The sequence below is a fragment of the Elephantulus edwardii genome, unplaced genomic scaffold (assembly GCF_000299155.1).
Source record: "Elephantulus edwardii isolate Elephantulus edwardi_28Jun2011 unplaced genomic scaffold, EleEdw1.0 scaffold00326, whole genome shotgun sequence".
Lineage (NCBI taxonomy): Eukaryota > Metazoa > Chordata > Mammalia > Macroscelidea > Macroscelididae > Elephantulus > Elephantulus edwardii.
In genome coordinates, this window is record NW_006400076.1 from 2,371,019 (window position 1) to 2,394,247 (window position 23,229).

Genomic DNA, 23,229 nt, shown 5'->3' on the forward strand with positions numbered 1-23,229 from the left:
TCTATGATATTGCAGTACAGTTTCTTACCACTAGGCCACCAGAGCTCCCTATCATTTGATGCACAGACATTTATTATGGTTATGTCCTCTTTGACACTACATAATGTTTAAAGGTTCTTTGTCCTTTATGATGATTGGGTCCTTGTTCTTTATGATGATGTGTACCCTGAAATCTGTTTTATCAGAGATTAATATTGCTTCTCATGGTTTTTTCTGATTGCCTTTTGTTTGGTATATTTTCCCTCTCCACCTGTTGATTTTTAGTGTGACTTTATCTTCACTTTTCAAGTATGTCTCCTGTAGACAGCATATTGGCGGTTGAGTATTTCCCCCTGCCCTTTGGTTTTCAAAAATCTAATCTGCCTCTCTTTTTTCTCTTTACTGGTGTATTTAAACCATTCACATTCAGTGTAATTATTCAGAGACAGTTTTATTACTGTTATTTTGTTGGGTTCTTGCTTGTCATATTGCTGCTTATTTTAATTCATCCACTTTTCTGTGTCTTTTCTGTGGAAAGGACTTTCTGTAGTCATTTTTACAATATTGGTCTTTTTTTTCCATAAAGTCTCTTGGTTTCTGCTTTTCTAAAAATGTTTTGAACTCTCTGTCATATTTAATGGACAGTTGTGCTGGGTATATTGTTCTTGATTGACACTGTGTTCTGAGTGTTTGACATATGTCTTCCACTGTCTTCTTGCTCTCATAGTTTTTGCTGAAAAAATGGCATTTAATCTTATTTGTTCTTCTTTATAGGTTACATTTCATTTTTCCCTAGTTATTTCAGAATTCTCTCCTTGTCTTTGAATCTGGCAAATCTGACTATGATATGCCTTCATATTTTTCTTTGAGGATATATTCTATATGGGTTTAACTTTTCTTCTTGGATGTATAGTCTCTCATTCTTCATGACACCTGGAAAATTTTCTTTTAGTGATTCTTCCACAATTTTTTTTCAGTGTTGTCGGTTTTTTGTTTGCTTGTTTTTGTTTTCGTTTTTCCATTTTCCTGTTCTGTAATTCTGATTATGTACATGTTATTCCTCTGGATGGTTTCTCACATTTTTCTTAGGCTTTCATCATTTTCCTTCCTTTTTTATTCTACTTTTTGCTCTATCAGATCAGTGCTGAGAGTTCTCTCTTCTGTTTCACTGATTATATACTGTATCACTTTACTTTTACTCCTCTGTTCCTCCAAAATATTGCCAGCTTCTGAGACATTGGTATTATTTTCTGAATTGCTGATGTTTTTCTAATTCCTCATTCATTTTATCTGCTTTGTTCTTATATTGCTTTTTAAAAGTAATTCTTTGGTTTTGCTTGTAGATTCTTCCAATTCTCCAAAGTTTTTCTTTCACCCATTAAAAGATGATCCTTCAGCTGGCAAGAGGAAAGCTTGCTTTGACTGGGAAGCTCATCTGAAAGATAATCCACCCACCAGACGTCTTCTCTGGGCCTGCTGTGGCTGGCTGGGAAAGCTTAGGTGGTTAGGCCGTGCATCTCTCCAGGGCCATTGTGTTCTTTATTCATAGTTCCTTCTGACTTTCACATTCTCCTGAGAAAGGAAAGACTTTGACATCAGACACAGGATGGATCAAGTAACATGAAGACCCTTCCATTTAAAGAGTCTGTGAATAATTTTCATAGGGTAAGCAGTGGACAGTAATGTCATGCCACCTCCCTGAAAATTCCAGAGAACCAAAATTCTGGAACTGAGGATAGGCTATGTAAATATCTTCCAATCACTCTGGTGTCATTGAGGTTTCCCCACAATACTACTCTGAGTCCAGAGGCATTTGCTTCACCCATTGTAGCAAAATCTATTCCCCAAAAGTAAACTCCAGAAAAAGTTCCAAACAGTTGCCCAAAAATTCACTTATGTGACCAGTCAGTATAAAGACATTGTTAAATGTGAACTTAGGTTCAAATAAGAATCTAAGAATTATTAATCTTTTTTTAAAATGGATCAAGGAAGACTCATTTATTATTGACTTGTAGGTTTGAATTCTAAATATTAAGATGTAATTACACCCCCTTCTGTAGGAAATCTAACATCTCAAGTAGTCTACTTGAGTCTTTGTAGAACGCAATCTTCCTGCAGATGGTGATCTTCATCTTTCATATTTTGGATGAGTAGTTAGGAACATCATATTTGGGAATATGATCATAGAAGGAGAGGAAGATCTGAAATTAGATAGATTGACACAGTGAATTCAGCAGTTGGCTCTAGTGGGTGATGAAGATGGCACAAGTTAGGGCAGAATTCAGGTCAGTTCTTCAGAGGGTCAATTTGGGTCATCATAAACTCAACAACACCTAACAACAACAATGATCTAAGTTTGAGGACTATGATGAACCTGACTCAGATCATGGTCTTTACAGTCACTAGCTATAAAACTGACAACTGGATAATGAATAAGAGTGACAGAGGATGAATTGGTGTCTTTGAGTTGTGGTGTTGGAGAAGAGTATTGAGTGTCCAATGAACTGCCAAAAGAACAGATATGTCTGGGAGAAGATACAGCGAGAGTAAGAAAGGTGATAAAACTTCTTATAACATACTTTAGACATGTTGTTAGTAGAGGCTATTCTTTGGAGAGGAACATCATGCTTGGGTACGTAGAGTGTAGGTGAAAGAAAGGAAGACCCAAGATGTTTGTTGTTGTTGTTATGTGCCGTCGAGTCATTTGCGACTCATAGCGATTAAATATGGCTGTAGCAATGGTCTCATATATATCAGGGATGATGAGGATGGCATAGGATAGGACAGGTCAGATCTGTTGTTCATAGGGTTCTTATAAGTCATACTCAACGACACCTAATAAAAACAACAACAATAACCTTCAACATTTAAACATAACAGGGGTAGTAAGTGATGGCTAATGACTTTTTGTTTAGAGAGAAGATGACAGATAGGCTTATCAGGAGAAACTGTCCAGGAAAGCATTTGAAAGTGAGTAGCAGAATTTAAAAGAGAAACAATCTAGAAATGGGCATTAGAGAGGAAGTGGAAGAGGAAGTTAAAGAAAGAGAAGAGTAGAATGATAACTGTAGCAAAGGGAAATGTAAAAAAAGAAATAGTTTGGAAGATAGGAAAAAATCTTAGCTGCCCAGAAGCCGAAAGTAGAAAGGACTTAGGGAAAGAAGAAATGGTTATAATAAGTGCTTCAGGGGCAAAATTGGAAATAAAAAGAAGGGTGGTGTTGACAGTAACAGTAAGAAAGCTGTTCCAGAGAGTGGAGAGGACTGATGTCATATTAACTGCTAGGTTGAGTTCTATATTTTAAAGGAAAGAAACAAACAGTTTTTAAAAATTGGTTATTAGATACTGTGTTGTGTTTACCTTGGATAATACTTCTAATAGTATAATTATACCTTAGACTGGAGCAGCTGAAAAAATATTAATCATCTTCTGTAAGGGGAAAAATACATATTTGCCATTATATTTGGTACATATCCATTATTGTATGCCAGCACTGAAATCAAAACACATAGGAGATAAATTGGCAAACCATGAAAGGGATGGATCAGCTGCTATTATCTAATTTTATTTATTTTTCCACATGGGAAACTGCATTGGTTACTGCTGCATCTGGATTCAGCAATAAAATGAACTTTACTGAAATAGTAACATTTAGAAAGTCAAATAGCAATTATAAAATGGTGTAGAATTTCCCAGGGCACATGTTAAAAAGAGGGAGGAGCTGGATACCAGTTGATAACTCTCCCTGGGTGCCTTGTAACAGCGGCTTTGCCCTTGTGTTCTTGCTGAATTGGCAGAGAAACTTTCTCATCACCCTCCCTTAAATGTGGTATGTATGTTCTACATTTATAATGAAAAGGCATAGGTAAGATGTGGCCAAAAATCGAGTAGTCTAGTCAGTACATTTCAGGCTAATCCCTTGTGGCATGCGGTGGGTGTGAGAGCAGTAGTCATAATATCTGAGTCAAAGGCAGTGAAATACTTCACCAGAGATGTCCCTTTTCCGCTTCAAAGATAATTGAATGATGGAAGTGTGTCATGGCTAGAATGTCTCTGAAGTCGATGGGGAAATCCTGGAAACACCTTGGTATGGCCTAACACCCACTTATATGGGGAAGATTACTTGCAATAAACTTCTAGGGTGACCCTGAGCTGCTCCTGTTTTATTGAGACCTCAAGCACTTTCCTTAGCTAGATGCCTGAAGAAACTTCTTAGTGTGACCCCTTTCCTGTCCTTGTTGTCATAATAGCAGATTGAGTCTGAAGGGAATGTGTCAAGACGCTGAACTCAACAATCTACTTCAATACATAATACACAAAAAGCCCATAGATAAGCTCTTCATATGAAATAAGGTCATTTTGATGTCTAATTTCTTATACTGTGAGAAAATAAAAATTTATTAACACTATTCACTCATGTTATTTCTCTTGTAATAGCATAATAAATGTGATCATTCAACCATAAATTTGTCATATGGTGCAGCATGGGTTTAGAAGAGGCTGTGGATATTATAGCCAATTTTAGATGGATTTTAGCTGAAAGCAGAGAGTACCAAAGGAATGTCTGTCTATGTTTCATTGACTATGCAAAGGCATTTGACTCTCTGGATCACAACAAACTGTGGGCTAACTTTGATAAGAATGGGAATCCCAGAACACTTGACCGTGCTTATGTTAAACCTATAATTGGATCAGGAGGAAGTTGTTAGAACAGAGCAAGGAAGCATTGCATAATTCAAAATCAGGAAAGGTGTACGCCATGGATATGTCCTGTCTCCATACCTTTTCAGTCTGTATGTGCAACAGATCATCCAAGGGGCTGGGGTCTATGAAGAGGAACGTGGCATAAGGATTGGAGTAAGACTCATCAACAATCTGTGTTATGCAGATAACACACCTTGCTTGCTGAAACTGAGGAGAACCTGAGGCATTTGCTGCAGAAGGTCAAGGACTGCAGCCTTGAAGCTCAACATCAAGAAAGCAGAGATTCTCACCACTTAGCCAATTGGCAGCATCATGATAGACAGTGAAGAGGTTGAGATTGTTAACAGCTTTAATTTGCTTGGCTCCACAGTCAACACTTTTGGAACCAGCAGCCAGGAAATGAAAAGGTAAATAGCTTGGGAAAATCTGGGTTTTGAGACCTCTCCAGAGCACTAAAAAGCAATGAAGTCAGTCTGGAGACTAAGGTGTACATGATCCAGGTCATGGTCTTCACAATTATTTGCTACACATCAGAGATCCGTACAGTGATTAAGGATGATAGAAGGAGAATTGATACTTTGAGTTGTGGTACTGAAGGAGAATATTGAATGTACCATGGCCTCCTAGGAGAGCAAACAGGTACAACCTAGAGGGAGTGAAACCAAGCTGCTCCTTGGAGGCAAGGATTCTGAGGCTCCCTGTGATGTACTTTGGGACTGTTGAAAGGAGGGACCAGTCCTTGGAAAGGGACGTCAAACTTGGCATGATGGAAGGACAGTGCTAGAGAGGAGGAACCTGGATGAGATGGATTGACTGAGTGGCTGGGGTAATGGGGCTAGGTGTGTCAGAGACAATGATGTTGGTTCAAGTTCAGAGCTGTTGTCCATAGGGTCACTATGAGTCACAAGTGACTTGATGACACATAACAACAACATGGTGACTACTTGTTGTTTACTGTCTAGTTAGCACCAATTCAGATTTGAACCTCCAGTAGGTTTTCTGAGGCAGTAAATTGCACAGGATGATGTTGCTTATCATTCATCTGAAGAGTAGCTAATAGATTTGAACCATGTGCCTTTGGATTAGCAGTATAACTCCTTACTACTAAGTCATCAGCGCTTCTGGAATACCATTAAGATGTTAACTTGTGTTCTATTGATTATGCAAAGGCATTTTACTGTGTGAATCAAATTATGGCTAACACTGAAAAGAATGGAAATCCTTGAATACTTCATTGTGCCCATGCGAAATCTCTAGATAGAACAGAACAGAACAAGATAACATTGCATGGTTTAAAGCAAGGAAAGGTATACATCAAGTTTGTAACCTTTCTCCATACATATTCAATCTGTATGCTGAGAAAATAATTCGAGAATCTGGGCTATAATGAAGAATAATGTAGCATGAGGATTGGAGGAAAACTCATCAACTCCCTTTATTATGGAGATGACACGATCTTTCATGCAGAAATGGAAGAGGACTTGAAACTGTAGAGGATCAAAGACTATAGCCTTCAATACGAGTCACATCTCAAAATGAAGAAAAAGTCAGCACTGGAAAATAGGCAGCATCATAAAGATGGAGAAAAGACTGACGTTGTCAATGATTTAATTTTGGTTGGTTCCACAGTCAACACCTTTAGTAGCTGTAGTCAAGAAAAAAAACAAGAACAAAAACCCAACAAAAAAACGTTTTTCATTGGAAAAATCAGCTCTTAAGGGCCTCTCCAAAGTTCCATAGATCAAGAATGTAATTTAAAGACTAAACTGTATCTGATCCAATTGGTCTTTTCAGTTGTTTCCTATGCCTTTATAAGTTGAACAGTGAATAAAAAGAAAAGGACCAAAGAAGAATCAATGCCCCTAAAGTGTGGTATTGGCAATGAGTATTGGATATAACATGGACTGGCAAAAGAACAAATCTACCTTGAAAGAAGTTCAATCAGAGTGCTCCTTAGAAGCAAGGATGGTAAAAGCTTTGACTCAGTTGCTTTGGAACTATTAAGAGGAACCAATCTTTTGAAGGAGACATTATGCTGGGAAAGGTGGAGGATCAAAGAAAGAGATGAAGACTTTCAGCAAGATGGATTGACACAAAATTTAACAGATCAGCAAACATCAAATGCTAGCGATGTTGCAGAGAAACTAGAATCCTTATGCACTGTTGGTGGGAGTGTAAAATGGTACAATCACTACGGAAGGCTATACGGCGCTTTTTCAAAAAGTTGCAAATAGAAATACCATTTGACCCAGCAATTCCACTTCTGGGAATTTACCCTAAAGAAACCATAACCACCATCTAAGAAGATATATGCACACCTATGTTTATTGTGGCTTTGTTCGCAATAGCAAAGAGCTGGAAGCAACCCAAGTGCCCATCAACAAATGAATAGATAGAGAAGCTCTGGTACAGTCACACAATGGAATACTATGCAGCATTGGAAAACAAAGAATTCATGAAATATTATGCAAAGTGGATAGCCCTGGAGGACATTATGCTGAGTGAAATATCTCAGTCACAAAAGGACAAATACTGCATAGGGCCACTATTGTAAAATGGGACTGACATCAGGGTTGAGAGAAGACAGAGGAGGGGAGGAATGATGCATATGGCATTGAAACAGATGAGGGAGAGAACTGTTTAAAAGGGATATATGATTGGATATTATTGTCATGACAAGAGTCCAGAATGAAGGCTGCACAGAGGAGTGCACTTGAGGGGAGGAATTGCATAACAATGAAAGTTTTACTTTTCAAGGAGAAGAGTGAATTGGGGGGGAGGGGTGGACAGGGAGAAAAGTGCAACAAATAATGACTGGAAGCCTTAAGTCTCTGTAAACTTTGATTAAAATTAGTAATAATAAAAAAAGATGGCCTGACACAATGAGTACCACAGTGGGCTTAATCATGAGGATGGTGCAGAGCCAGGGCCAGATCTGTTACTCATAGGGCCTCTGTGAGCTGTAGTCAACTTGACAGGACCTAACACCACCATCAACAAATGGTGGCTGGTATGTTGCTGAGGTGCTGAAACTATGCCACTGGTATTTCCAATAATAGCAAAGTCACCCCTGGTGAGCAGGTTTAAGCAAATGTAGTAGATAGAGTAAAGCATTCGAGATAGTCATTTGTTGATGAGAATGTGGAATTTAGGGAAAAAGTGGAAATTGTAAATAGTGAAATAGAATGCATAAAGTTTGCAATTTTAGATATTAGTGAACTGCAGTGGCCTAGAACTGGACATTTTTTATCAAACAACAGTATGGCCTATTAGGTTACAAATATAAGCCACAAATAACATAAGGTGATAGAGAATGTGGAAACTATCGAATAATATCATTAATATACCTTGCAAGCAAAATACCACTAAATATCATTAAAAACAAGCTAGAACAGTACATGTATAGAGAACTGCCAAAAGAGACGTAGACTATAACTCCCAAAATATTTAACAGTGCTCATGTGAAACAGAGCAAGGGGACAGCACGTGGTTTAAAATTAATAAGGGAAAGTGTCAGGGTTGTATCTTCTCTCCTTACCTATTCAACCTGTATGCAGAGCAAAATATTAAAAAAGCTGGAATCTATGAAGAAAAATATGGTTTCAAGATGATATGAAGACTCATCAATAAGCTGCATTATGCAGATGATATAGCCATGCTTGCCAACAGTGAAGAGAACTTGAAGCACTTGTTTATAGAAAGATGATCAAAGAATATAGCCTTCAATATGGTTTGCATCTCAATGTCAAAAAACCAAAAATTCTTAACCACTGGACTGATAACAAACATCATGACAAATGGATTGATGTTGTCAACTATTTCATCTTACTTGGAGCCACAATTAATACCCTTGGTACCAGCAGTCAAGAAATCAGGAAATGTATTGCACTTGTTGGGAGCACCATGATAGATGGAGGAGAAAAAAAATTAGGTTAACAATTTCATCTTGCACAGTGGTGCTAGAGAAGAGTCTTGAACATATCATGGACCATCAAGAAAACAAATAAGTCTGTCTTGGAGTGAGTGAAACCAAGTTTCTCCTTGGAGGCTAAGATTTTGAAGCTCCATGCTACATACTTTGGGCATATGGCCAGGAGGGACCAGTACTTGGAGAAAGAAATCATGCTTGGAAAGGTGGAGGGACAGCACTGAAGAGGAAGAACCTGAATGAAATAGATTGGGGTAATGGGGGTAGGTGTGTTGGGGTCAGTGAGACTGGCTCAAAATAGGGTAGGCTCAGAGCTGTTGTACAATAGGGTCACTATAAGTCACAGTTAACGTGACAGCATATAATAACAACAAGCTCGACAGTCAACACTCTTGACACCAGCAGTCATGAAATCAAAAGACCAACAGACTGCACTTGAAAAATCTGCATGCAGGGACCTCTCCAGAGCACTGAGAAGCGAAGATGTCAGTCTAAAGACTAATGTACATCTGATCTAGGCTATGGTCTTTGCAATTACTTGCTACGCATTTGAGAGCTAGACAGTGACTAAAAAGATAACAGAAAAAGAATTGATAACTTTGAGTTGTGATGCTGGAGAAGAGATTGAACATACCATGGACCATCAGGAGAACAAACAGATCTTTCTTGGAGAGGATGAAATAAAATTTCTCCTTGAAGGCTAGGATTTTGAAGCTCTGTCTCATATACTTTGGGCATTTGGCCAGCCGAGACCATTCCTTGGAGAAGGATATCGTTCTCAAGTGGCTGGAGGGACAGCACAGGAGAAGATCCCACATGAGATGGATTGACACAACAACTGAGGTATTGGGGGTAGGTGTGTTGGAGTCAGTGAAAATGGCTCAGGATAGGGTAGACTTCAGACCTGTTGTAAATCGGGTCACAATGAGTTGCAGGTGACTGGATGGCAAACAACAACATTACACTGGGAAAGTCTGCAATCAGGAACCTCTCCAAATAATTGAGAAGCACTGATGCCAGTTTGAGGACTAAGGTGATTATGATTCAGGCCATGGTATTTCTGTTCATACATCTTTGCTATGCATTTGAGAGCTGAGCAATGATAAGAATGATGGAAGAAGAATTTGATGTTGTTAAGATGTGATGTTGGCAAAGAGTACTGAATATTACATGGGCTACAAAACGAACATGTTTTGGAGAACCTGCAGCCATAGTGCTTCTTGGAGGCAAAGATGTTGAAGCTTCATTTTACATACTTTCGGACATGTTGCTATGGGAGGACTATTCCTTAGAGGGACACCATGCTTAGAGAGGTAGTGGGTTGGCAAAAAGAAGACCCTCAATCAGGTGGTTTGGTACAGTGACTGCCACAATGGGCTCTGGTGTGACAGGAAGTGTGAGGATGACACAGGATAGGACAGGGTTCAGATCTATTGTTCATAAGGTTGCTATGGGTCGTACTTGACTTTATGGTATCTAACAACAACAACAACAGTGCTCCATAGTCTTTCTCAAGTTCTGAATATAGCTTGAATTTTTAGCAGTTCTCTGTGAATGTACTTCTGAAACTGTTTTCATTACCTTCAACAAAATTTTACTTGAATGTAATATTAATTCAGAACAAAATATAGACAGAGGATTATCATTGCAGACATTTGATAGATCGTGGCTGAAAGAAAATAATACCAGAAAGCTGTTTACCTATACTTTATTGGCTATGTAAAAGCATTCAACTTAGTGGTTCATAGCAAATTATAGTTAACATTTAGAAGAATAGGAATTATGTAGATTGTGTCCTGCCTCGTTAATATCATGACATCATATCTTTGTTAGATACCATTGAATATGACTCACAGCAACCCTGTCAACAACAGATATGAAACTTGTCCTATCCTGTGCCATCCTCACAATCTCTGGCACACTTGAGGCCATTATCGTAGTCACTCCATCCGTTTCAGGGTCTTCCTCTCTTTCACTGTCCCTCCACTATTCCAAGCACTATGTCCAATAGCCTCTCCTAGCAACATTCTCAAAGTATAGGAGACGAAGCTTTGCCATCTTTGCGTCCAAAGAGTAATCTAATTGTACCTTCTCCAAGACATATCTGCTTGTTCTTTTGAGAGTCTATAGGACACTCAGCACTCTTCTCCAACTCTTCTCCTGTCATCCTTATCCATTGTCTAGCTCTTAGATGCATAGCAAGTGATTGAGAAGATTGTGGTCTGCAAACTGATTATCATTTCATTGCTCCTCAGAAAATTTGAAAAGGTCTCCGTTGACTTTCCAAGTGAGGTATGTCTTCTGATCACCTGACTGCTGGTTCAAGAGAGTTGATTGTGGATCCAAATAAGATGAAGTTATTGTCAGTTTCAATCTTTTTCCACCTATCCTGATGTTACCTATTGGTCCAATGGTGAGAATTTCTGGGTTTTTTCTTGTTGAGACACAATCCATATTGAAGGTTGTATTATTTGATCTTCTGGAGCACCTGTTTCGAATCTTCCTTTCAGCAAGTAAGGTTGTGTCATCTGCATAATGCAGGTTATTGATCAGTTTTCCTTCAATCCTGATGCCACATTTTCCTTCATAGATTCAAGTTTCTCAAGTAATTTGCTCAAATAATTTTCTCCTCATGACATCATAGAAGCTAAGATTTACAACACAAAGGATAATTATATAATAGTAAAAAACCTTGATCTAGCTTAATTGACGCACACTTGGTGGGGGGCACATTAGCTAAACCTGGCAAAAATCTTACCAAATTTAATTTAATAAGATCTTTAAGTGATATTTATGAATTCCATTTCATTGTGACAATCTTCTGATATTTCAACTTTTCACTATGTAAGCAAATACATCATGTGAAGACGACAGTATGTAGCGAACAGCAGGAAGATGAAATATGTCAATATTATGTCTTCCAGTTTCCTGTATTACAGTGTATATCCTGAATATACAAAAAAAGAAAGTGTACTTTAAGCAACAACCCTGAAAATTATTTTTTACTATTGAATAATGAACATTTAAATGTCAATTAATTTATCAGAATTGAGTTATGTATTCTTTTTTTTAATTATTAAATTTTATTAGTATTAATGAACATTTACAGGGATTTTGGGCTTTCATTCCTTCACTGCTGCACCATTCTCTCCACCCTCCTCCCCAGTTCGCTCTTCTTCCCCCACCCTCCGAATGTCTGTTTTAATTGTCCAATTGCCACAGTGCTTGTCAAAGCCAGTTCTGATTAATCTCCTTTGTCAGTGTGTCCTTTGCGAGTTATGTATTCTTGATAAAATTCAGAAGAGGTTACGTCTAGTATTGATTTTAAACAACAAATACTAGGTTGGTAAGACAGGAGAGAAAAGATCAGAAAATGGTATCTTCCTCATCTAAACTACAAGACTCACTTAATCATTGATATGAGTAGGGAATCTTTAAGAAGTTAGAAGTTTAGTTCTCATTTTCCATGCAGGAGACCTGCATGTCGTGTGCAGCTCTTGTGGTTAAACATTGACCGCATCTTCCAGTGGAGATGTTCTGTAATGTTGGACACACTTCAGCAGAGCTCCAAGACTAAGACAGACTAGGAAGAAATTCCTGGCAATCTAATTCTGAAAAAATGAGCCATTGAGAACCCTGTATAGCTTAGAAAATACTATAGAGATAAACCAGGTCTCCATCAATCTGATTTGACTGGATGACCTAATTAAAAAAAAATACAGCCTTTGTTTGGAGTAATGCGAGTAGGTGTGTCAGAGGTTGGCACAGGATAGAGCAGGGTTTAACACTCTTGAACATAGGGTCTCTATGAGTCACAAGTGACTTGATGGCACATAAAAACAATGGCCATTGCTTAGAGTAGAATTGCCTTGAATGTGTTTGTACATTGTTCAATAGGGTTAGGTGATCCAAGTCAACATTTACTGTGAGCCCAAGCTCACACCATCATTACCATACAGACTACAGAAGGCATGAGCAAATATGAACTCTGCAGACTATTCAGGTCCTAGAATTCAGGTACTTTCGGGGGGCGGGGGAGTATATTTAGAGTAGACATGTAAAGTTGCTTGGAAAATTTTGTTTTGTTTTCTACAGATATGACAAATATATCCATGCATTCCTTGTGAACTGTCATTTATAGCCACAGTTCTCCTTGGAGACAAGGATTTTGAAGCTCCAACTGACATACTTTGGGCATGTTGCAAAAAGGGAGGGAGGAGGGACAGCGCAGAAGAGGAAGACCCTTGATGAGATGGATTGACTCAGTGACTCGGGTAATGGGGGTAGGTGTGAGAGACAATGATGTTGGTTGAGAATAGAGCAGGGTTTAGAGCTGTTGTACATATAGGGTTGCTGTGAGTCTCAGGTGACTTGACAGCACCTAAGAACAACAACAACAATCACTATAAAAGAAATTAAAGATATAGAAATAAAGGATGAGGTTTTACTGCCTGGTTCTCCAATTTCATTTTTTTTAATTGTGATTTTAACGAAAGTTTACAGAAAAGTTGGGCTTTCATTCATTCATTCATTCATTCATTGTTGCACATTTTCCTACTTCCTCCTCCCTTCTCCCCCAGTTCAGTCTCTCTCTTTTTTTAAAATACTCATTCATTGTTCATAATTTTACAATTTCAAATTAAACCTGTTTAGTTCTGTTAGCAGTTGCCTGTTTTTTTAATGTCATTGATAATTTTATTTGAATATTCTCTTTTGACTAGTATTCTGGTTAAGGTCAATGGGTATGGCTTTGAGGGACAAACACCATTTTCAAAGTAGTAAGTTCTGTGAGCTAATAGTTCAATGTAGTCATACACACAAGTACACACATAAACATCACTATTAGTGTGTTGGCCAGTAACCAAAAGGTTGGCATTTTTAACCCAGAGTTGCTGCTCCAAGGGAGAAAAAAGAGGGAATCTGCTTCCTAAATATTTATAATTTTGAAAACCCAACTGTGGGTCACCTTGAGCAGGAACTGACTTGAGGGCAATGGGTTTTGCTTTGAGTGCCTCTAGCTTCATGTGAGAATTGATGGTTTTGAGTTGTGGTGGTGGAGAAAAGTATTAAACATACCATGGACTGCCAAGAGAAATAAATATGTCTGTCCCAGAGATGGTGAAACAAGTTTACTCCTAAGAAGGCAAGGATTTTAAAACTCCATTTCACATACTTTCGGAATATCACCAGGAAGGACCAGTCCTTGGGGAAGGCTGTCGTGATTGGAAGGGTAGAGGGTGAGCACAGGAGAGGAAGACCCTGAATGAGATGAATTGACAGAGTGGCTATAGTAATGGAATCAGGTGTGTCTGAGACAGAGAGGTTGACTCAGGATAGGGCAAGGTTCAGAGCCCTTGTTCGTAGGGAGCTACAGCTTGTAGTCGACCTGATGGCACATGGCAACAACAAGCTCCATGTGCATATAGACCTCCAAGCGCTGACCCGTTACACAACCAAAAGTCCTTCTGTAGCCCTCTCTTGTTATATGGTAGTCAAGCCAGTTTGTATTAATTGCAACCCTACAGACCAGAGTAGAACTGCCTCAGATTACAGCATCAAGGCTGTAATCATCCTAGGAGCAGATCTCCTAGTCCTTTTCACAAAACAGCTGGTTGGTTTTGAACTTTTTGGTTAACGGCTGAGTGATTGCATCACTAGCGTTTCGTATTTTGTTGTTGTTATATGATGTCGAAGAGCAACTGACACTGGTAGGTTCTCATAGGCTGTAAATTGCATGGGAGGAGATTGGCTATCTTTCTCCCACAGAGCAGCTGGTGGATTTGAACCATGTGTCTTCAAAAATAACAGACCCAAAACAGCTCAGTGGAACAGGGTGGAACTTCCCATACTATAAATCTTTAGAGGAACCAACTGCCTCATCTTTCTCCTATAGAGTGAAGAGTGGATTTAAACTGCAGAACTTTCCATAAGTAGCCCAACCTTTAAATCTTTTAAACATTAATACCACCCACTGCCATCATATTGGTGATAGAAACCCTCATAGCAGCTCTCCATTGACATTAGAGATTGCCCATCTATCTTCCTCCAAGTGACTAGTGGCTTAGAATGGTTGCCCTTTCACCCAGTACCCCAGAATATTATGCACCACACCACCAGGACTCTTAAGTCCATGTTTATTTTCTTGTTCAGAGATAATAAGAGATAAGGTAATGCACATCCATGTTTATCGCGGCTTTGTTCACAATAACAGGGAGTTGGGAACAACATAAGTGCCCATCAACAAACGAATGAATAGCGAAGCTGTGGTATACTCACACAATGGAATACTATGCTGCATTGAGAAACAAGGAACTCATGCAGTATTATTCAAACTGGGTGACCCTGGAGGACATTATGCTGAGTGAAGTATCTCAGTCACAGAGGGACAAATACGGCATGGTGCCACTGTTGTAAAACAGGACTGACCTTGGGGTTGGGGAGAGACTGAGAAAGATGGGTTCAGTACTGTATATGATGAGGGAGAAAACTGTTTAAAAGGGATATGTGATTAAGTATTTCTGTCAAAACGCGAGTCCAGAGCTAAGACTGCATCGTGGAGTGGACCTGGGGGGAGGGATTGTGAAACAATGGAAGAATTTTTCTTTTACTTTTCCAAGAGGGTAGTGACAAACTGACTTCCTTCAGACTCACCTGTATTGAGAGAATTATACCACTTGCTTCCTAATAATCCGCCGCTTCAACTCTCTATGATGCTTAGCTTTTCTCCGTGATGATTTCCTGAGCATAAAGTCGAGTCAAATGCTATGTATATATACACAGCAACCAGAGGGTCAGCTGTGGGTTGGTTCTGACTCGATGGTACACAACAACAACAACAACAATCCTTCTGGGAACCTGGTGGGTAGGGAGATGTGCTGTCAACCCCAACGCAGGGATTTTGAATCCACCCCATAACTTAAGGAGAAAGATGTGAATTTCCTCCCTTGCGATTTAGTCTCAAAACGCACCAAGGTTCAATTCTATAGCAATGAGTGTGGGATGATTTTTAAAATTTTTTTTAAATTTCATACTGATTTATTTACAAAGTTTGAATACATTGTTTTTCACAAAAGATTCTTCTTATTTCCTTCTCCCCACCCACCCATTGAATTGTGCAGCTCTATGATTAACACTGCACTCCTCTGCCCATCCTCACCACTCTGCTTCCACCCTCCCCCCACCTTGGATTCTCATTCTACAATACAGTATTTGTCCTTGTAGGACTGAGTTAGTTCCCTCAGCCATAATACCCTCCAGTCCTATGCTTCATTATAGAAAAAAAATGGCCAAGAATGGAACTGTGTCTTTTCCAGATAGTTTCAATGTAATTAAAAAAAAAAACTCACAAAAAACAACAAACAATAAAATAGAGAGTAGAGGATATCTTCAAGGGTCCAGGGTCCCTCTTCTATGAGGACATACCATGTGAGGGGATCCATGACACAGGAGGTCTCCTCTCTACTTAATATGCTAGATGCAGTCTGAGAACACTGAAAGGAAGTAAAGCCATGCTGGTTCTGTATGAAGGAGATGTGTAACACAGAAGTCTCCTAGTCAGAGTCTTGCCCCACGTAATGATATGGTGGCCCTCTTCTGCAGAACTCATGATACTTTCACATTTGATCTTGCTGCTGAAAAAGATACTAGCATGGATTGACTAAAAACAATGGTAGTGTTCATTTGGCAGAAACCTGATTTTCTAATGAAAATCTCTGCCTTCACACATTGGCCAATTCACATTACTGACTTCAAAACCTAATTCTCTCATCTGCTCATTCTGAAGCTCAGATAGTTTTAATAGCAATTTTCCCATCTGTAAAGTAACCCCATTTCCCCCTTTCATTTGCCATACCCTGCATGTCTTTGTGTCTGGGTATCCTTGAGTGTGAGTGATAGATAGGGAGAGAAAAGATCTAAGACTGTCAGAATCATGTTTGTGCATCCATATAATTTTTTTTCTGACCCTCAACCTAAAGGATTGATAATGACTATAGCAATGGGCTTGGTTATGTCAGAAATTGTGAGGATGGCACAGGATAGGGTGTGGTTCAGATCTGTTGTTCTTTGGGTTACTATTGGTTATATTTTATTTGACAGCACCGAAGAACAAAAGAGGTAGACAGCTTTAGCTTGTCTTTACAAATAGGGAGACATGAATCATCAAAATTGGCCAAACTTGCATTTATAACACATAGAATACCATTCTAAGTGCTGCGCGTGATTTAAGCTCCCAGTCTTTCTAGGACCAGGAAGCAGGCAGGAAAGGACTGCGGAAGACAGGCAATGGGTAGAGAAAAGGCAGGTATTGTCCCTAGGGAGTAGTGCTGCTAACCCCAATAAGTGCCTCTCTGGGAGTTGGAAACCATCAGAATCCAGAGGAGAAAGATGGACTCTCTCTTCTCATGTGCTGTAACACCCTCCAAAACCTCACTAGAGACTCAGGTAGGAGTCCATTCCCACACAAAGGCAAAAATCTTAGAAATTTAAAATACAAATAACACACATGAATGGTTTCAATACGCTTCAGTTTATTCTTTCAGAGTTGAAGAGACTACAAGTCAAAATCAGACTATAGGATTGTAATGGAAAGCTTTCTCTCTTATCAACTGGCTGTGGAGAAAAGTCCTTGGTCCCGTTCAACACTGTAGGTCCAGTTTCTTTTTCTTTTTTTTTTTTTAAGTCCTTCATGTGCCTTGGTTGAAAAGGTATGGTGATAACCAAAGGCTGTTTGAGAAGTGTGGCATCAGGATTGGTGGAAGATCCATCAACAATCTGCGTTATGCGGATGACACAACCCTGCTTGCTGAAACTGAGGAGAAACTGAAGCGCTTGCTGCAGAGGGTCAAGGACTGCAGCCTTCAATATGGATTAAGGCTCAATGTCAAGAAGACAGACTTCTCACCACTGGACCAATTGGCATCATCACAATGGATGGTGAAGAGATTGAGATTGTTCACAGTTTTAGTTTGCTTGGCTCCACTCTTGGCACCAGCAGCCAGGAAATTAAAAGATTTATTGCGATGGGAAAGTCTGCTGTTAGGGACCAATCCAGGGTACTGAAGAGCAATGGTGTCACTCTGGAGACTAAGGTGCCATGGTCTTTGCAATCACTTGCTATGTATCAGAGACCTGGACAATGAATTGCTAGGGTGGATAGAAGAAGAATTGATGCCTTTTAGCTGTGGTGCTGGAGAAGAGTTTTGAATGTACCATGGACTGCTAAGAAAACAAGCAGGTTGATCTTAGAGAGGGTTAAACCAGGCTGCTCCTCAGAGGCAAGGATTTTGGGGCTTCGTCTGACATACTTTAGATATTTTGCAAGGAGGGACCAGTGCTTGGAGAGGGACATCATGCTTGGGAGGGTGGAGAGACAGTGCAGGAGGGGAAGACCCTCTATGAGGTGGATTGAATCAGTGACTGGGGACTGGGGGTGGATGTGTCTGAGACAGTGAGATTGGCACAGGACAGAGCAGAGTTTATGGCTGTTGTACATAGGGTCACTGTGAGTCGCCAGCAACACATAACAACAACAACATGTGCCTTGACATCTATCTTCTTGTGAAGAGGAAGTTTTCAAGGTCCAGAGCCCATACTCTGTGACAGGACTTCTCTTCCAGTAGCAATCATGTCTTAAAACACCTGTTCGCTTGCTTAATATCCTTATATTTCCTCAGATGTAACATAATCCATAGATAATATCCTACATTATTAACACAACTACCTCTAATCCTTCTCCCTTACAGGCACATTCTAGGAGTTAAAGACATTTCTACTACATTTATCTAATCAGCCTGGGGGGAATAGTTACATAATTCATTCTTGTCAAACCAGAAAAAAACATGGGCTAATCAATTTACACATATTCTAGGGGGATACAAATCAAATCCATGACGGAAATTATAGACTAGAGTGGTGTCCTAGTAGATATGTGGGGTGCAAAACAAAATATTCCCTACCGCTCATGCTTACCTGCACATGAGCTCTCCCCAGTAGGGTAAAATGGGCCAAGAGAACACAGGGAGCAGAATGGGCGGTTGTGATTTGTCTATGGTGGATCCCCATAATGAATGGACACTTCTGCCCCACACCCTCCCCCAGACTTCTGTATCCTGTAAAACAATTCTTCCCTCAGTAATATGGGGATTCTCCCACAGTATAGCCTTTATTTCTCCCCAAGAAGCACCTTTTGTCTTTCTTCTCATCTGTTCCTTTTCTTGCCCCTCCTCCCCCAATCTCTCCTAATAATTACTTTGTGTTAGGGGAATACCATGAAATCCTCTTACCCTGATCTCTATATTCTCTGCCTCTGGAGATTCGGGCCCTGAAGACCCCACTCTGGTAGACCTGACCTCAGAGGCTGTGGTTGAAATTACTGTAGTCCACTGTAGGAGTGGAAAACTTGGTAATAGTTGCTGCGGACCCAGGACTGTGCTCTGGGAAAACCCCTGCCTGTTGTGCTGATGCCTGATTTGTTGTTTCCCTTGGGGATCACTTTGATTTTTCTTCCTTTGAAAAACGACCCATAGAAAGCCAAGCAATTCTTCATCAATTCCTGGTCTGAGAAGTCTATTTAGGCAAAGACTTTGGGATGGGCACTGAATTTATCATAAGCTATAATCTGAGCTCTGGTGGCCTACTGGCAAGAAGCTGTGCAGCAATCCTGAAGGCACAAGGTTTGAGGACACCAGCTGCTTTGCGGGAGAAGGATGGGCAATCTCCTCCCGTGCGATTAACTGCCTCTGAAAACTCATCAGAGGGTCAACTCTCGGTTCTATACAACATGATCACATGTTTGATAGAATGGGTATCAGCCTCCTTCTCCTCATTAGACATGATCACTTACCGTCTCTCTTTCCTGGTTCTGCATCTCTGTTAACTTCTGTATTTCTTCTTCCCTCTCCCTGGCTTCCTTCCATTTCTGAATCCTCAGTGGCTTCTTGCACTAGATCATCCTTGACCACCTGCTCCCCTTCCTCTTTGCTGCTGGGAGATGTGTGTAGAGATCCCAGGGAGACGCAGAGTAGAAAGGGTCCCTCTTCTAAGTGTCCAAGTCCAAATTTATACACAGCTCCACGAACACCAGGTTGCCTATGATTCTCCTGGGGTCTCAGCTACTTCTCTATTCCTAGGAATAGAGGAACCTTTTGGGGTCGTCTGTAACCTCTGGGTCCTGCAACCCAACTCTTCATTTTTGGGTGTTGTTCCCCCCACCGCGGAGAATTAGATTTATTTAAAAAACAGAACAACAACAACAACAAAAAACCAACAAAACAAAAACAAAGAGAGAAAAAAAAACATTAAAAAATGTCTCATTTGGACAGGTTTTGAGCAGATAGAAATTTTATCTGTGAAATGAACTATTTTAGGTCCGAAATACTGTATAACTAACTATAGTGTCAAGATATTGGACTTGACTAGAGATTATTTCCAGGCACTTGCAGAATGAAAGGACAGAAGCCATTCAGTTGGTCAATTCTGACATGTGGTCTACTTGGCATGTGAAAATTTATCAATATCCCTTAAACCCAAACTTCTGATTCTCCGATACTGTCTTAATCTTATTCTCAATATTTAAAAACAAAAACAAAAACAAACCAAAACACAAACCCAACAATGATAAACAGAAACTTTCCCTGAAAGGTCACATATTTGTTTATGTGTTGCTTGTAGACAGATACAGATAAATGTGGATGCAATAGAGTTCAGCAGTGTAGCTGGGAATCTCTGGATGCCTATAGAATTGTGAAAAGTCCCTTGTTGGCTCTACACTTATGCCCTAGATGCGACGTCAACTTTAGGAAGGTGTGAAGCCAAGCAGCTGCTCAATGGGTTTATACCGCCAGTCATCCGCCTCCAGCTCTTGTACCAGACCAGCTAGTTTTTCCATCCGGGCAGCTTGCTGATCGTGATCCATCTGCTTCAGCATGGATGCCACTTGATAGCTTAGAGCATATTTGCAGAGGAATCTCTCCGAGCCACCTTCTAACACTCTCCCAGCTCCTTTGCGGTGGGTGAAAAGGGCTTTCCGTAGCGGGGCAAGGTCTGAGATGCTGAAACGAGATTGAGTGACAGAACCTCTACTGACTCCAGTGGCCGAAGATGATGAAGAGGCAGCCATTTCCTCTGTAGCAGAATTTGCGCTTCACTCAAGGACTGTGACACTTTTCTCTAGAGCTCCACCCCGAGGCCAGCCGCGGTGACCACACTCCCTACAAAGAGATCCCTCTTCTTTCTTGATTTTAGTGATGTCCACTTTAAGCCCTTTGTGTTGATAGCTCTTAAAACTGGATTATCTGGAAAAGCAACACCGGGGAAGTTTGTACATTAATTTGTCCTCTGGTACAGCATTGCCCTCCTCCCCTCTCCCTGCAGCCACCACGGGCTTTTACTAGCACCAGTGCTCACATGGTAGCTGGCTCGTCTTTCTTAATGGTAATGAAGCAATTTTCCAATATTACTTCCCTTTAAGACTCCTAGGGTGGTTAACACTGACTCCTTTCCTTACAAGTACTTAATAATATTTAATTATTGGTCCCACTCCCACAACGTTTCATGGAGCATATTTAAATGGACTCGATGGTAGGGAGTTTGAGAGGGTGTTTTGTTTTGTTTCCTTTTTTTTTTTTTTAGTGCATCTAATCCATTCTTAGGGAACTATGATAGTCTAGTAGAAAAAACTTATATTTCCAACCCAATGCATTAGTTCAAGTCTCTGCATGGGCAGGGTGAAGAATTTCCTTCATTTTGCTTCACAACCTCTGAAAACCCAGGCACGTAACAGGAATAATCCTGCCTTAAATGCCACGATTCACAGCACATTCATTACAAATCTAGAATAAGTACATCAAAATCACAGCATGGGAAATTGATGGAAAACCAAGCCAAAACAAACCCCAAAACTCATTGGGGTTGATTCTGAACTGGATCATAGTTGACCCTCCAGCACATTTTCGTTTGTGTCAAGTTGCACTTGAGGAGACTACTGGTCTTCCTCCCCTTGAAACACGGGTGGATTCCACCTGCAGTGTCATTTTACAGCCTCCAAAACCCACTAGAGAGGCAGCTACTAGTTACTCCAGACTCGATGACAATGAAATATGCATACACTGTAGATACACATCAAACAAAAAAGGCAAATTTATAGCTGTGGAGTCAGAATTGATTCAACATTCATCCTCCATTGTGTTTCCCAGGTCTTTAAGCAGGAAATTAGCCCAAGATGAATTCCAGCTGCCAGAAATGCAGGAGCTTTGGGTTACCAGCACAATTCCCTGTGGAATTTGTATAATAATATGCATTGACCTCTATCCTACATTCAAGGAGCTCTGGTCGAGTTTCCAACCCAAAGGCAAGTAGTTAAACTCCACGAGATGCTCTCCTCAAGATGGACAATCTCTTCTGAACATTTACAGCTTCTGAAAACCCGCTAGAGTATCAGCTATGAGTTGGATTCAGCTCTCTAGCAGGGACTTTTACTTTATTTTCCCACATTTGTTGCGGATGAAATTCCCTGGAAATTAAAAATTGGTGAACTTTTATACACAGAGAGAAGAAAAGAGAGATTTGTCTCAGATCATTCACTTAAATAGTGACAGAAGCTGATGATCCCCCCAAGACCCCAAGTCAGATGATGGGCTCCCCCAAGACCCCAAGTCAGATGACGAGCTGCTGCATCACTGGCTGCTGATGGCTGCTATCCTGTAGGCAATTAGGCAACCCCTAAGATGGAGAGGCCAGAAGACTAATCAGACACAAAAGTTAGATTCAGCAAAATAAAAGTGAGCTGTCTTAGAACAACTAAAGGCAGACCACACTTCCAAGGAAATTCCCTTTCAAATGAATGAATGTATGCTCATGGTGGATCTATCCTGGTCATCAATATTTTATCAAATCTCATGGAGGGGGGCATGGTGGGGAGAACTCCACTCTAACTGCCAAATCACTGGGAATGCCAGCTCAGCCATGGTGTTGCATAACTTAAGCATCACAGTTTGCTCTAATTCTAGATTCTTGCTGTTAAGGAACCAACTCAGTTGTCTTCCAGTGGGTTCTTAGAAAATGAAAGAAGAGATTTCCCACCATTTCTCCAAGAGAGCTGGTGGATTTAAATGTCATGCAGGATGGCAATATCTATCTACCTTTCAGATTGTCATTGGTGGCTAAGGAGAAGAATCTCCTCGTTTAGATGGATTGCTACAGTGAACTTAATCATGGGGAGATTGTAAGGAGGGTTCAGGTTTGGGCAAAATATCAGTTGTTTCTTTGAGGCCATACTGTTGTTGTTGTTATGTGCCATCCAGTTGCCTGCAACTCATAGTGACCCTATGTAACTAGCTCTGAAACCCTCTCTATCCTGAGCAAATCTCATTTTCTCCAGCAGACCTAATCTCATTACTCCAGTCACTGAGTCAGTCCATCTCATCTGGGGTCTTCCTCTCCTGCGCTGCCCCTCCACTCTTCCAAGCATGATCCCCTTCTCCAAGCACTGATTTCTCCGGCCACATGCCCAAAGTATGTGAGATGAAGCTTCAGATTCTTAGCCTCCAGGGAGTAGCTTGGTTTCATCTTCTCCAGGACAGATATATTTGTTCTCCTGGCAGTCCACGTTATGTTCAACA

The 23,229-nt window shown here is 40.3% G+C and overlaps 1 protein-coding gene and 1 pseudogene across 1 annotated transcript in view; one reads left to right on the forward strand and one right to left on the reverse strand.

Annotated features, from left to right (window-relative positions):
* The window catches only part of LOC102875104 (synaptic vesicle glycoprotein 2C-like), a gene marked incomplete at its 3' end in the record, with an annotated part of 132,516 nt that overhangs the window by 16,957 nt on the left and 92,330 nt on the right, over window positions 1–23,229 (forward strand). The window lies entirely within an intron of this gene.
* LOC102868642 lies at window positions 20,406–20,729 on the reverse strand (annotated as a pseudogene).